Below are 16,098 nucleotides of genomic sequence, written 5' to 3' on the forward strand. Positions count from 1 at the left end.
GTTGATTTGGTTCCCTAATGAGTTCTCTAAGGAGCTTTTAGACCATCTTTGGAACAATACCATTACTTATCGGGGTTATACATAACGCGAGAATATATAAATATTAATTAAAATATATTATTAAAGAAATCATTCTTTGATATAATTTTATTTATTTAAATTCTATTTGTTTTTATTTATTTTGTCTCGTTCATAATTTTCTATTTTGTAATCATTTTCTTAACAATCATTAAGTAACTTTATTATGGATTATTTATCCCATATATTTATAGTTTCTGTACATTGCTATCCATCATTTTTTCCACTTTTAGTAGCTTTTGAATTACTTGTCGAAAAATAATGTCCGACAGTTTTCAACACATTCACTTAAATTACTGAATACTGACTGTTTTAATGCTCAATTTACTCAAGACTTCAATTATAATATATATCGATCAACTATATACAAATCATCACTTGTTATCTAAGCTACTAACACTACTAGATATTTAGATGCTAATGAACTAAACAGGAGTACTAAATCGTCCTGCGAATGGTGTTTTGTTGGCTCGTAAATCGACATCTTCGGAGGTGAGAAAAAAAATGCTGTTTACACATCAGCACAATGGCACAAAAGAAAAGTAAAGCTTAACATCGGAACAATGAAGGAGACAATGAACGTTCGAATGCAGATACAGAAATGTCTGATGCAGTACAGCATAAATTACGCCGCGATTTACAATCTGAAAATATAATCACAGTTAAGGAAGATTTCATAGTTGATAATTAGTTGAAAATTATGTGTTCCTTTTTGTAAATCACACAATTTCTGGAAATCACGATATCGCGAAAATTACAACAGGCAAGTGACAATATAAATAATTGGACACAAGCTTGGAAAATAAAAATTAACGAAAGTAAATCTGTACATGTGCAGTTACCTACAATCAGACCGTACAAGCAACTATAACATTAAATAATATTATCATTCCATATAGCAACAACACTAAATATCTCGGAATGAATCTTGATGCAAAACTTCGCTGGAAGGAACATATAAAGAAGAAAAGAAAAGAGCTGGAATTGAAATATAGGAAAATGTACTGGCGAACTGGAAGAAAATCACAATTATCAGTACATAATAAATTGCTATTATGTAAGCAAACACTGAAATCTACGTAGACATACGGAGTTCAATTATGGGGATGTTCTGCAAAGAGTAACATAAACAAAATACAAATTTTTTCGAACCTTCCTAAGAAGAAAGTCCTAAGAGCTATTGTGGGCGGCCCAAATACTATAGGACTGATTACTTACATCGAGCACTTGAGATACCCATAGTAAGTCTTGACTTAATCAAGAGAATTGCATGAGGAAAGACTCCATTCTTATGAGAATTTTGAAGTATTGCAGCTTTTGGATACCACCAGAACAGGACACAAACTCGTTTAATTTTAAATTTAAATATTATTCTATGATGAAATAAAAGCTATTTTTTAATTATAATGAGAAACTGAAAGTATTTTCTCCAATTTTGATATTCTTTGTTGGCTACGAATTATCTTTCGTGTGATTGGGGTGAAAGTTATTTAATGTTTTAGCGGGCTATGAGTTACGGCTACAAACAACTGCGAACAATCGAATATTCATTATGAGGTCCGGTTGATGTAGAGCCGAGTTAGATACGAAATGAACCGACCAAATTAGGTAATCAAACAAAACGCCGCCATTTTACGAGAGGCACGTAAAAAGGGACGGACAAGAAAAAGCGCCCCGTGCTTTCCTTCCGCAATTTGCGATAAATCAACATTTTCGGGGAATACCTGGAGCTATTTCCTCGCTAGATTTGCCCGGTTTTACTACCGTGAGAAGGAACACGTTCCCCGATTGTAAAATCTCTCTCTATTTGCCATCGGAGGCGGTCGAGCGTAAGTACGAAACGAACGTGTGTCGTTTAGACTCACCGAAGGACGAGAGGGCGGTCGAAAAAAAAATCTATTTCGGGATAAATGATTGAATCCAGACCGGAGCAAATCTATCGTCGATAAGAAGTATTGGATCTCTTTGTTTGTCGGTCATTTGCGCTTCTTTCAGGCCTATTCGTTCAGCGGCTTTACGTTTGTCGCTTGGTTAAGTCTCTCTCGGCACTGGTCAGCTTAATTGAGATTATCGCCTATATCAATTTATCATCGGTAGCATCGCGGGGAACGATATTTGGTGATTATCCACTCAGTTGTTTATAAGATAACATAATAGATGACATATAATTAAAGTATAAGTCGACTTAGTAAATATACGAAATTTCAATTTCTGTGAGTAAGAACATTTCAGAATGTCCAAGGTAAAAAAATATTTTAATTATTTTAACGCACATGGTACATAGTCTTTCTCTAATAGTATTGATGAAGTCCAGCTCTAAGATCTCAAACCTAAATTTAGCAGCTTTTGACTGATGTACATTCACTCGCATACCTCACATGTTTTTGTTGTGACTTTTGTTTAATATTTTTTGTTGATTTTTCGATTAGTATAAGATTTTAGATTTTTTGGCTCTTTTTTTATTAATTACATCGTACATTATATATGCTTAGTACAATCTTAATTTACATTCGTTTGGTATGGTTCCTTTCAATTTTCTGATATCCTGCATGCTGTCCAGTAGCTGTATTACTTCCACGTTACTGTGATTTAGTAATCTTATTTCTTGCTTTGAGGCAAAATCTTGGATAACTTTGTATATCCATCCCATTTCGTTGTTTATATAGCGATAAGCATCGGTCAGTAATCGAGGAACTTGCGTTGAATTACTAGTTAGTTTGATGTTTTAGTGTTACCCTATATTTGCATTTCAAGTTGGTGGTATCTTCCGACTAACCAGTACAGGTGTTTAATTTTTGTCCAACATGATATTTCCATTTAACTTATCATCAATGGATGCTGAGGAATATAGTTGATTATGATTGAAGAATCGGGCATCCGCCAAGTAATATAATTAGTTTTTCTCATTTATTCGCAACGCATTCTTAAGATTCTTAAGAATTTCTTAAGATCTCCTAGATCGTTCTAGATGAGCAATTCTAATATATTATGGGACATTAACAATACTCCACATTTTTTGATTTGATATGTTTGTACTATATTTACATTACAGACAGTATAAGAAATGAATACATTCGTTTAAAGACGTGGCAAGCACAATTGAGGCACAAATGCAGAGAGGGAGATTAGGTATAATTCAAAACAATTGAAATCGCTCTGAAAAATATAAGACAAACATTGCCAAGGATACAATGGTTGTGGCAAATTGCCAACTGTGGCGAAGAAAATTCAAGTCCTGCGCCACCAACAACAGCGTATTCGTTAAGAAGTAGACAATATATTCATGAACGTCGGCTATGGATTGATGATGATGATGATTAAATATCATCATTTATATACAATAGATTTTTTGTGTACAACATCGAAGTCGGCATTGGGGTTAAAATGTCTATATTAATACACAATAAAAATTGTGTATAGACAGCACGGGGTGTCATCTAGGCAACCACCATACACAAACAATAGCAACTACATACCACTAGTAATTATGTTGACAGCTATTTTTAGTTCATATGTAAATGTCTTAACGTCATTGCTTGTATCATCAAAACAGTACCATCGGCGAACGTATATTCCATAAAACAACATCGCTAAATATCTCTGAATGAACCGCGATGCAAAACTTCGCTGGAAGGAACATATAAAGAAGAAAAGAAAAGAACTGGAATTCAGATATAGGAAAAAGTACTGACTAATTGGAAGAAAATCACAATTGTCAGTACATAATAAATTGCTATGATATAAGCAAATATTGAAACCTATATGGACATACGAAGTTCAATTATGGGGATGTTCTGCAAAAAGTAACGTAAAAAAATAAAACACTTTTTTTTAAAACAAAGTCATGAGAGGAATTGTGATACCCACAGTCAGTCAAGAAATCAAGAGAATTGCAAGGGGGCATGAGGAAAGACTCCATTCTCATGAGAATATTGACATATTGCAGCTTTTGGATACCACCAGAATAGGACACAGATTCAAAAGAATCAACAAACCATCTGATCTTGTGTAGTGTGGTATAATGAGGTGCATATATTAAAAAATTCAGCAGTGACATGTATAAACATTATTTCACCAGAGACTGAGATAGGGCCGATGGGTTCTCCTAGTTATATACCTAGATTTAAGTTATTATAAAGACAAATTGTAGGTTAGACGGAAAGGACTAGTAACAATATATTAATTAAATAATAAAAAAATCAGCGAGCGTAGTTGTTGTTGCTTTATCACATTTAGGGTTATAGTGATATCAATGGCAAATTATATTATTAATAATGTTAGCAAAAAGTTTAGAATTTTAGGAATGGTTCAAAGCTGTCTGCATTATATTCAATTTAAAACAAAACCAAAGGGCATTTTCATAGGTAAACACTTAATTTAGAACTAGAACAATCAAGGTTCTTAACAGGCCAATAATACAAGGACGACCAATTTTTTTCTTTGAACAAACTAGTTTTAATCTCTCTAAAATTCTGTCGGTGATGAAAATGATATTTTCACATTCATAGACTCTTTTCAATCTTTGAACTTCTGTTTTTTTTTTCAGAAAATCCACAAAACTCTTTTTCTATTTATTATATCTTAACAGTTGTAACTTAATTAGCAATAACCGATATTTTTAATAATATATTTTGCAAAAAAAATAGACATATAAACATAATTATTGAATAAGAATCAGAATCTCTTAAATATACGTTATTCCCTTTTTGACTGTCCCTTTTAAAATTAGGTATTAATTAATAGTTATTAATATAAAATTAATAGTTTATAATTGGTTAACGGAGAACTCTATTGTTATTATCAATAAATTAATTTAGACGAGTTATTAAATTACAAGTAATATTATATATATATATATATATATATATATATATATATATATATATAGTGCAGAATATCGCAAAATATCAATAACAATTATCAACCCTCGAAGACCTCGAGAACCTCAGAAAAGGGTGACATTGAAATCAGAACCTGCATTCTCGCACATCGAAAACCACAGCTCAGTTATAACTTCATTAACATCAATTACGTTTAATTGAAGAACGGACATAGATAGGGGACGTGGTGGCGTGATTAATGAGGTGGTGGATCACCATTGGGATGGTCGGTCTATATTTAATTCGAATCGGCATGACGATATGGGGAGGGTTAGTGATTCAATTAAGTATTAAAACGGATTGTTATCGTTCAAAGTTTTAATTTAAAAATATTTTCCGTCGATCATGTTATTTATTTGAAGAAATGTGCGGATTCTTGTTTCTTCTTGAAATATGATAGGGTCTATAAAGTAGTTTTTAGGGATGATTTTTTTTAAATATGAATCTTTACTGTGAAAAATCGGTTCAATGTATTTTATTCAAAGTATTGCCCATCGATAGCTGCTAGGTTTTCCTATCTTTGAGGCAATTTACGTATTCCATCTCAAAACAACGATGTATTTTTTGAGGATATCCAGGAATCAACCCATTTTTTGGTATCTTCATAAGAACTGAAGCCCTGTTCACACAGGTCGCGACTCATACGTCGGAACAAGTAGTAATTAGGAGGATTAAGGTTTGGACAATTTGGCGGGTGGACTAGCAAATCCGACTTTAATGTTTTACCGGTTTTGCAACATGAGGTCGAGTGTTATTATACTAAAGAATAACATTGTTGTATTTGCTCATATTATGGTTGTTTTTCCCGTCGTTTTCGACTCAAACTCATGAGTTGTAGTGGATAGTGATCCCCTTTGATAGCTCCATCGAGTAATTCATTTAAATTCGCCGTGTTCAAAATTTTTGGACTCTCCGGAACACTCTTTGTTTTCGGTGCAGAATCACCACTTTTAAAACGCCAAAAACCGTATTTACGTGCTGAAATTGAGTGAATCTTGATTGCCATAAGCTTACAGTAGAACCTAACTGATATATTTTGAACATTTTGATTCAATTCTCGATTTAATGCAATTGATTTAAGAGTTTCTCTACGATGGGGATGACATCTATGGCTAAGACATAACTTTATGACATTGTCTAGTAAGATAAAGCTTATTTGTCAGATTGAAAGTGATATTCAGGTGGGTTTCACCTGACCTGTTTTTTCAGGTTTTGATTCACCGCTCGTTTTAGTGCAATTGGTTTAAGAGATAGTGTTTAATAATTTTGATATGAATTTAATAAAGATATTATTTTCTTAGCTCATAACAAAAGAACTTCTCTATTAATTTAACGAATGCATAAGATAACATTTGCAGTATGCATGTTTCTTTATGATTGGGATGATACATGTGTGGCTTTCATTGTGTTTAACTTTATTCGCCATTTCTTGTCCTAACCGGTAATGTTCTCAACTCACAAATATTTCTAGATCCATTTTTCATTTTATATTTTGAATCTGACCTGCGCTGATGATACTAGCCTCTTGTTAGTGTATTCTGATCCAAGTACTGCTTTATATCAACTTCAATGATTTGTAGAACAAAGGACAAGTCTACTGATCTTACTTACACACTGAGGAAAGAAACCTGGCTGTCGGTAAAATTATATAATGAAAATATTCCACCAGAAGAACATGTAACATGGTTGTGCTTTTACTCGAATCATAGATTAACTTGATCGATATACATCTGGACCTAGCGTAAATAACTCTACAGCAAACTCCGTAGTGTACATTACCAACAAGTTGTTACTCTCGCTTAAGCAATGAGGGCAAAATGATGATACACCAAGCCATCTCAAGCCAATCTGGACATACGATATTTAACTATGGGGCACAGCAAGCAACGGTAATATTGAAATATTGTAAAATCCTTTAAAACTAATTTATAGACCCATAATTCCAAATATGTTATAGGAGTCAAATTCTACCCGTACAACAGTGAATATAACAAGCTACACGATTTTGTATAAGTAAATGCCTTGAAATTACGGGAATCTTTTTTACTATTTTTCTTAAATATGTATTTTTTTTAATTATAAAAATGTTTGGGAGCTTAGAGCTAAACCAACAAGAAACCGAAATGAACAATCCCGGGTACGCATAGCTTAAGATTGCGCGGGGTTTCGGTTTTTGTATATTGGCATTAACTTACGTCGTTTCCACACATTTAACTCGTTTGTCTACAATGAAACATTCGGAGTTTGGCTTTCCGTGCAGTAAACTCACAACAATATGGACGTTTTCGCTACAGCTCGGTAGTATCAGGGTACCGTTTAAGCCTTAACAATAAGTAAATTGTTGCGGGACGCCACGAAATACCATAAAGCATCGCCGTCGTTCCTATACTCCGCTCCTTCGAACGCCTTTCTTTTATGGTTCGATTCTTGGCCGAGCTTGGGCTCTCGAAATATGGCTAATTTAGTCATAACACGTGCTCCGTTTTAATCGATAAATTTTGTCGTAATTTTTGTTTTGAAAGCTTCCAGACTAAATCATTAAGCGCGCGGACTGGGCAATCGTCACGATCTAGCGGCTATCAGATGACCGTTCGTTTAGAATTTATTATTCGCGGTACCAGCAACACCAGTTCCAGGCGAACGTTTTGAATATGTTGCACATATTTTATGTTCCTACTAATTAATATTGGATTCTTACTGTAATTTTATTGATATGTTGCTATGATACCCGATATTCGCCACTACTAGGACTTTCAATAAGCTCTCAGTTTTCGTCGTAAAAAACCTGCCAGCGTTTGAATTCTAGCCTAAGACGATTAATTTTGTAAAACAAATTTCTTCCGAGTGAAAAATAAAAAAAATTAACTTAATCTCGAAAATCTGTATAGAAAGCAATAAAATCATCCAATAAGTGGTAATATATTTACCAGAGCAAGTGGTAGTTGGTTGGCGTAAGTCAACTTCGAGACCCTATCAATCACTAAAATTGAAAACATTGAAATATTTCTACAACAATAGAAATATTCTCTTTATATTAGAATATAGTTGAAGAAAGTAAGCCATCCGCCTAATGATTTTATGTATCAAGGATTTCTTTTGGGAAAAATGAGAAGTATCACTATAAACAATTGTTAAAGTCGATGATTTGGATATTTCCCAATATTAAATAAGAGTTTCCCACATGTTATTGTTGAGCTTTTCAATATAAACAAACAAAAAGTTCATCAAACACTTTCGGATATTTATGGTGATACCGCTCCGTTCATAATTTAAAATGGTTTTGGTCCAAAAACATTCGAAGATCATGAATGACCAAATAGATAGAGTTACAAACTCAACAGCTGCAAGATACACATTTTTTTCAATAAATCCAAAACCTAGCATATTTATAAGGAAGTGCTTTCCAGCTAAACCAAGCCTGGTGAATACCATAGATGGAGTAAGACTTTCCATTATTTTTAGCCACGTTTTGTAACATACATAAAATGAGAAGTATCACTATAAACAACTGTTAAAGTCGATGATTTGGACATTTCCCAATATTAAATAAGAGTTTCCCACATGTTATTGTTTGCTTTTCAATATATACAAACAAAAAGTTCATCAAACACTTTCGGATATTTATGGTGATACCGCTCCGTTCATAATTTAAAATGGTTTTGGTCCAAAAACATTCGAAGATCATGAATGACCAAATAGATAGAGTTACAAACTCAACAGCTGCAAGATACACATTTTTCTCAATAAATCCAAAACCTAGCATATTTATAATGAAATGCTTTCCAGCTAAACCAAGCCTGGTGAATACCATAGATGGAGTAAGACTTTCCATTATTTTTAGCCACGTTTTGTAACATACAACTAAATATTGTTATATTAAAAACTTCTTGGTCTAGTTTTCAATCGGGCTTAAATACTCCAGCACAAGAAGAAACTGTTAGTTAGCGTTTCCGGGAAATAGATATATTCACTTCTAATAACAATAACGTATAGAAGCTTTTAATAAAATAAATTAAATTCGACTTGGTTGGCACGGTGGCCAAGATGAGAGGACGCTCATCCCATTGTTGGGGTAATCGCAAATCCTACTGGGGTTGGTGGTAAATTTATGGTTGTGATTTTTTATAATCGTGGTTGCGCAAAATGCAAGAGTGCAAAATCAATTTCTGCTATGAAGAAAATTCATTATTTTTCGAAGCAATCTAGGATTATTAATTACTTTTTAAGTAGAGTGAAAATAAAATATTCGAATATCAACAACAATCTGTCGCTGAACTATTTTATTTTTTAAATGATTGTACTATTTATTATTATATATCGTCTATATGGTTTATTAGGATTGTTGGTCACATTCAAAAATATTGGCGCTAATGGTCGTATTTTTGGTTGTTCTGCAGTAAATATATTTTGCCCATTAAGTTTCTCATTGTTAAAATACATCTGCGATTTAGTTTCGGATGGGTACAATATAATAAAAGATATTCAAGAACCTATAAAACAAATATTATTAATTTTAAACTTACCACATGGTGTTAGTAATGCCATTCGGCTATTTATCAAGGAAAGAAGCTAGTAATAACCTTAAATTTAGAAATATCTATTCTGTTTTCTGTTTACTTATTTTAATAAGATATTTTAGTCTCCCAAATTATTGTAGCAGTATTCAATGTTCGTAATGTATTTTATTAACCGACTTCGAAAAAGGAGGAGGTTCTATGTTCGGCTGTATATATATTTTTTTGGATTGTATGTTCGCCGATTTCTCCGTCAATTACGGATCGATTTTCAGTATTCTTTATTAATTCTAAAGAATGCCTCTCTAAATGCGCCGAGGTGGTCCCATTGGAACCAAGGAAGGATCTGATGGGGGAAGGGGGGAAATCGAGGGAAACGCTCAAATTTCAACAGCTCGTATAAAGTTTTCACATATTTTTTATCTGAAATAACCAGATAGTTGTCTATAATGTTATTGTTGAGCTGATGTGACGGAAAATCGAAAGTCGTTCATTGCAAAAGCCATTCAGTTTGTTTTTTAAACACTACGTGTAGTATATAAGATCTCGTCGAAATATTGTCGCAATTGATTTTGTACCGTAATTGTTAAGGCGTTTAGCTTCTAATTGGATGTTGCGGGTTAGATTCCCGGCTCGGATAATAATTTTTTGTTTTTCTTAGTTTAGTTAGAACTTTTTCAAATCACCTAGCTTAGGTAGCGTAACCCGGGGCCTGGAAGTGCTCTTTATTTTCAGTCATTGTTTCTTTATCCCTATTTTTCCTTATACGGGCTGCACCTTTACTTGGTCTACCCATTGTGATATTAAATAAAATAACACCGTAATTTATTGAGTAAATATTTAACACTGAAAAGAGAAAAATAAACTATTTTGAACAAAAAAATTGAACCGACTTAAAAAAATAAATAAAGACCTCACTAAAAATTAAAAATTAATCAAACTTAGATTTTTAAGACAAATATTTTTTTTTAATAAAATATGTACATAAATCATTGTAATAACTAAATAAAAATAAAAAACCTTATTTAACCTTTCCACTACACGTATTTTATATTCGACTCTATACACACAATTTAGCTTAATACCTATCTAAATTTATTTATCTATTTACAATATTATTTTAAAATGTTTTTTTTTTGTGTTAAAATTCTGAGTTTGTTTATTTTTTAATTCGCGAGTTCCTTATCAATTCAATTATCAAAAATATTTTATTTAAAGTATTGTCCGTATAGATAGACGCTCGTTTTTCCATCTTTCAGGCAATCTACGGATCCGGATGAAGATGTATCTTTTGAGGCTATCCACGAATCGACTTATTTTTTGGTGTCTTCATAAGAAGTGAAGCGTTGTTCAAATAGGTCACAACACCATCTATTGAAATCCTTTAAAATTACCTTTTAGCTTAGTATATGATTTTATACTGAAAATATTATTATTATTATCAGCCCGCCATTCTTCAGAATCAGATGATGAATAATGAGAATTATATTTAATGTGTCTTTTGTAAATTAATTTTCCTTTAGTTTCCGAGATTGTTTGATATACCGATAAAAAAATCAAATACGGCCCTGTGAAGTACCAGGCAAAATGTTTTTATAAATTAATTGGCCAGATTTTATTATGTGTCGTGGCAAGAAATGCACAACTGGCAAACATATGCCAAGAATAACCGGATGTTCCTTGCCAGCGATTGATTTGAAGGAATTCATATTGAGACTTTACGGGTACCGGTTAGATTTTTATTTCATTTGCCTTTCCGAATTTTTATTTCACGCCGTCGTTTTTGTTTTCGTGCTATGTACGAAGCACGTGTCGGTCTATCAACGCAACGATATGGATGGCTATGGCGTCTTTCTCGTCACGTTTGTTCTAAGCATAATGGAAACGTTACGAATTAATTAAATTTAGACTGAATTGAATTACTGAACTTCCTTATTTATGTTGATTTACGACAAGGTTTTTTATTTATCGATCGATGCCGAAATATCTATCGATGTATCAAAATCTTTGGCCGATTTGTCATTCAAAATTATTGTCTTTCAAAATAATTTTTTTTAATATTTAAATATTGAAGTTGATTTCTTTATTCCCGGTATCTCTGATAATCTTCAAACACTGCTCCGAATCATTAACTCCTCATTGTTTTTGGTTAAAAGTGAGCTCGCGCGGCACCCACTTTGCACACAGCTTTCTCATATCCAAATATTCGTGAATGATATGATTTACACGTTCAGTTGATATCTTTAGAGTGTCTGCTATTTCATTCAGAGTCAATTTACGGTCATTCAAAATTATTTTGTGGATTTTTTTTTATATTTTCGTCGGTAACAACCTCTTTTGGGCGTCCACTGCGTTCACCGTCTTCGGTGCTCATTTCACCACGTTAACCCTTTTTTTTAACTTAATTTAACCACGTTATTTCAAACTTAGAATCCAAAGTCCTTGATGGTTAATTTTCCTGCGATAGTGTCCGGAAACTCGGCATCAAGCCAAGTTTTTGCATCAACTGTATTTTTCCCCTTAAAAGCAATATTTTATGAACACGCGATATTCCTTTTTATAAATTTTTTTCAGAATAACAAAAGTTGCTTCACTCAAAATGCTATAACTCACAAACTAATGATCCGACAGCTGTCAAATTTATACACGCATCTTTTGGGGGTTAGGGCTAACGAAAAAAACATATGGATTTATTTCTAGTAGCGCCATCCATGTATCAGACCGGGGACTTTGCAATTGACCTGTTATATATATTACTTTTCGCGGGACATCCCCATAATTGAGTATAGGTTTCAATACTTTCTATAATAGCAATTTATTGTATAGTGACAATTAGTGATTTTCTTCCAATTAACCAATATATTTTCCTATCTTTATTTTTTTTTATTGATGCTAAAATTTTTTTTCCTTAACTTTTTTGTACACCTAATGATTTGATTCTTTTCATGCTCACAAAACTAGAGTTTTGGCCTCATAACGTGCTTGTATTATGAATTCACCATTTTAGACACGACTAAAATGGCATGTAAAATATAGCTGATTAAGCAAACGTCATTCAGAATGATCTTGCAGCTGATATTTTTGGATCGCCCATGAAATATATATTAAATTAAGGGAAAAACAATTATATTGCGAAAATATAAAATATTCTCCTACGCAGCACACACCATACTACCATACTAGCAAAATTCTTAAGAAGTTGCACTGAAGAAAAACATCTATTTTTGGAGCAAAAGTACATAGTTTTTCCTATATGGGATAATTATTCGACTGGTAGTATATTGAATGAAACTTTTCATAGACAAATATATGGAAATATGTCCAACGATAGTTAATTTAAATCAAACAAGTTCATTTTTTAAATTAATCCTTAGATTTTGATTTGATCCTTAGCACAATCCTAATTTACTTATTAATTTATTACTACTGTTCTGTTGTGTTTGCGTTAATACATAAGTAAAACAAATATAGGATATAAAATAGCAATATAATAAAATATCAGTATGTATATCCCAAATTAAAATAATATTAAACTGCTTAAGCTAATGTTGTAACACTTATATATTACAAAAATTCGTGTTATTCGGTTTGCTTCAATCTTCTGATTTCCTGCGGGTTGTCCAATAACTCTATTGCTTCCACGTTGCTGGGATTTAGTGAAATCGTAAATGCATATGACTGACAGACAAACTAATCTCTTTGATTTCAGGTCAACTTGAGAGTATATTTCGATTATGTACTGGTTGCTTTGCCTGATCTGGAGTCTTATCTGCTGAGTTTTTTGTCTGATATGACGTTATTTCTTTTATGACTATGAATTTAATCTGACTGTTCGGTTTTGGTTTGTTTTTATCTAGGTCCAAGTTTCTATTCTGGTCATTTTGTCTTTTTTTTCTGATTATTTCGGTTAAGTGTTGAGTTGAACTTGGAAGACAAAATCTTTTAATACTTTTTCATTCTCTAAAGCAAAGAATATTTGTGAAAGTAATTAAATACTGTTGGAAATATCCATACAGAATATTTACTCTGTGAGTAATTATATAATTTGTTGTTATAATAACGCAGGTCTAGACAATGAACAACACAGGACAAGTACATAGTGATTTTTATAAGATGAATGACTAAGGAACTGAGTAACACATCTAAGATACACTAAGTAATTGTTTTGTATTTCTCAGCAAACCAAATCATTTTTAATTATATGTTTTATTGTTATTATATGTTTTTATGAAACAATTTGTCATCTATTGTCAGCACATTTATCCTTAGAGTATTATTCTCTACCACTCTAGCATTCTGCAAAATCCTATCAACAGTTACACCTGCTGTTAATTTATCTTTAAGTTTATTTTCTTCGGCTTTTGTCAAATTTTTGTAACAAATCTCATATTTGTGCCCCACGTGTGTCTCATATTCAAGGGATAGTTCACCTAAAATAGATGTTATTATTCTTAACGGACAAAGTCCATTAATGTATTGACTACCTCTAGCTGGTGGCTGACGTACTGTAGATGCATTTTCATAACATTAGTAAGATAATGGATTATACACAGGAATGTTTTCTTGCAGAATTGACACACAGAATTCTCTCTGTAAATGTAATATCTATTTTGATATATTTATTCAAAATACTTTAAATAAAATCATTCAAAAAATCAAAGGATACTTACTTTTGATTTCTTCCCACTCGCAGGCGGCGTCAAAAATGGCGATCGTTCCGATTTTAGCCGAACGCACAGGGTCTACAGTTTAACGAATACTGTCTTAATACAACGACTATCAAATCTGAAACAATACACTACTAACTGCAACAGGCAGATAAAACGTAGTAAAAAATTGTATGAAATATGGTACAGTTAGGGTTATTAACTTGAAAGTTTCTAAATAACTTCAACCCATGGTTTTCAGCAGTAACGTCCTGAATATTTCCGCTAGTTAGTTTTCCGTCACTTTGTGGACTTTTTCCACGAATAATTTAATAATTTGTCATCAAATTTATCAATCCAAATACTTTATTATTCTGTCACTGTGTATGTCACTAAACCTCTTAAACGGTTAGATTGATTTTACGGTAGATTCACTACCAGCACCGCTAGGTGGCTTTTTCGGTTATTGTAGACACGGTTTGCTTTGTCATCGATTTTTTAGACTTAATCAGATATTTATTGTTTTTTTTGGTCTCTTAAATATTCAGGTAAGTTCCATCTCAAAACTGCAAACCTCTCTACGTTCCATTACACAAGATCAAATGGTTTGATTCCCTTGAGTTTGTGTCCTGTTCTGGTGTACAATTAAATATAATGACGAAGAAATAGCGCTTTTAGCATGTTTGTCAGTGGCGGATTTACTAGCAGGCGGAGTAGGCCCGAGCCTAGGGCAACAAATTTGATTATCCCACCTCATAACTACATAATCGAGCTTTTCTTAGCTCAGAAGTATACTTCACTAAATCGTGGGTTGTAAAATAGAGGAACTGACACAGCCATCCCATAGTTCGCAGTCAAAGTAGTAACGAGAAAACGCTGATCCAATGATGACTATAAAGCACATTATAAAGTTGCAATTTTATTGGGTATCGAATTGGAGAGGTGAAAAGGGACCGCATATATCTAAATCCGCCACTGATGATTCCTGTATAAAAATAACCGAGACGATTAGTATTTCTTCTATATAAAAATTCAATTAAACCATCGAAATCGCTATAAAAGTGAACAAATTCCGCGGCAATTTGGTATGCTTCTTATCAAAATTAAATTCGACGAATTCCATTCAACGTTATTTATTACCTTCAGACCGTTTTCTATCTCTCAATCGGTCCACGGTTCCTTCAGCTAAATTCGATATCGGTTTCGCTTAGAATTATCGCTACATGGGCCTGTGCAATTCACCCCTTAAGTACTCCCAGTCTGTCTCGTTCTGTGCCTACCTGCACCAATATATATACCGGGGTTGAAATTATGCCAGTCCCATTAGAAAACCAACCAAATTCCCCACCAACGGTAGATCCCTTAACGTGCAGTCGCAGACGTTTTTCCACATCCGATATATCTAATTTAGTTGCTGAGATTTTTAGTGGGGTTTCAGTGCCGTATCAAGAGAGTCTGTGTTATTCTTTCGGTTTTTAATGTTTCTTGTTTGTTTGTTTGTTGTCTGGTTTAGAGATCTTAGACGGATAATGAGTGACATAATAACTAAGACTGAGATATCTCAGGTAAGTGGTTTAGATTAGTTAGTTTAGATTTGCTGGTAATCATAGATATAAATTCAGTAGATAATTATATAATTGACATAACTTATATTTTTATAATTACATATTATTTTCGCGCTCATGATTATTTATTTATAATTAATATTTTAGTAATTAATTATAATATATGTTCTATTAAATGGTTAATAAACAATGGTTTTAACATTACGAAGTAATAAATAATGAAGAACAAATAATAATAATAATAATAAATAAGTTATACAATAAACTTAAAAAAGTTATAATTACAAAAAAGTTATAATTATAATATAATTACAATATACAAGAACAATAATTTTTATAATTATAATATAATTACAATATACAAGAACAATAATTTCATGCATACAACACGGAATAAATATTCGATTTTTTATTC

General features: G+C 32.5%; 1 protein-coding gene and 1 long non-coding RNA gene across 5 annotated transcripts in view; one reads left to right on the forward strand and one right to left on the reverse strand.

The window, feature by feature from the left end:
• The window catches only part of retn (retained), a 265,375-nt gene that overhangs the window by 120,164 nt on the left and 129,113 nt on the right, over positions 1 to 16,098 (forward strand). The gene's annotated exons all lie outside the window — the stretch shown is intronic.
• LOC143200751 (uncharacterized) lies at positions 13,693 to 14,267 on the reverse strand. The gene is made up of 3 exons (XR_013006806.1): positions 14,143 to 14,267; positions 13,957 to 14,062; positions 13,693 to 13,902 (listed from the first exon to the last, which is right to left on the reverse strand). It is a non-coding gene; the product is annotated as an uncharacterized LOC143200751 (long non-coding RNA).

The sequence above is a fragment of the Rhynchophorus ferrugineus genome, unplaced genomic scaffold, assembly GCF_030347505.1.
Source record: "Rhynchophorus ferrugineus isolate W39M unplaced genomic scaffold, kcgeb_rfMv2 rfM8, whole genome shotgun sequence".
Taxonomy (NCBI): Eukaryota; Metazoa; Arthropoda; class Insecta; order Coleoptera; family Curculionidae; genus Rhynchophorus; species Rhynchophorus ferrugineus.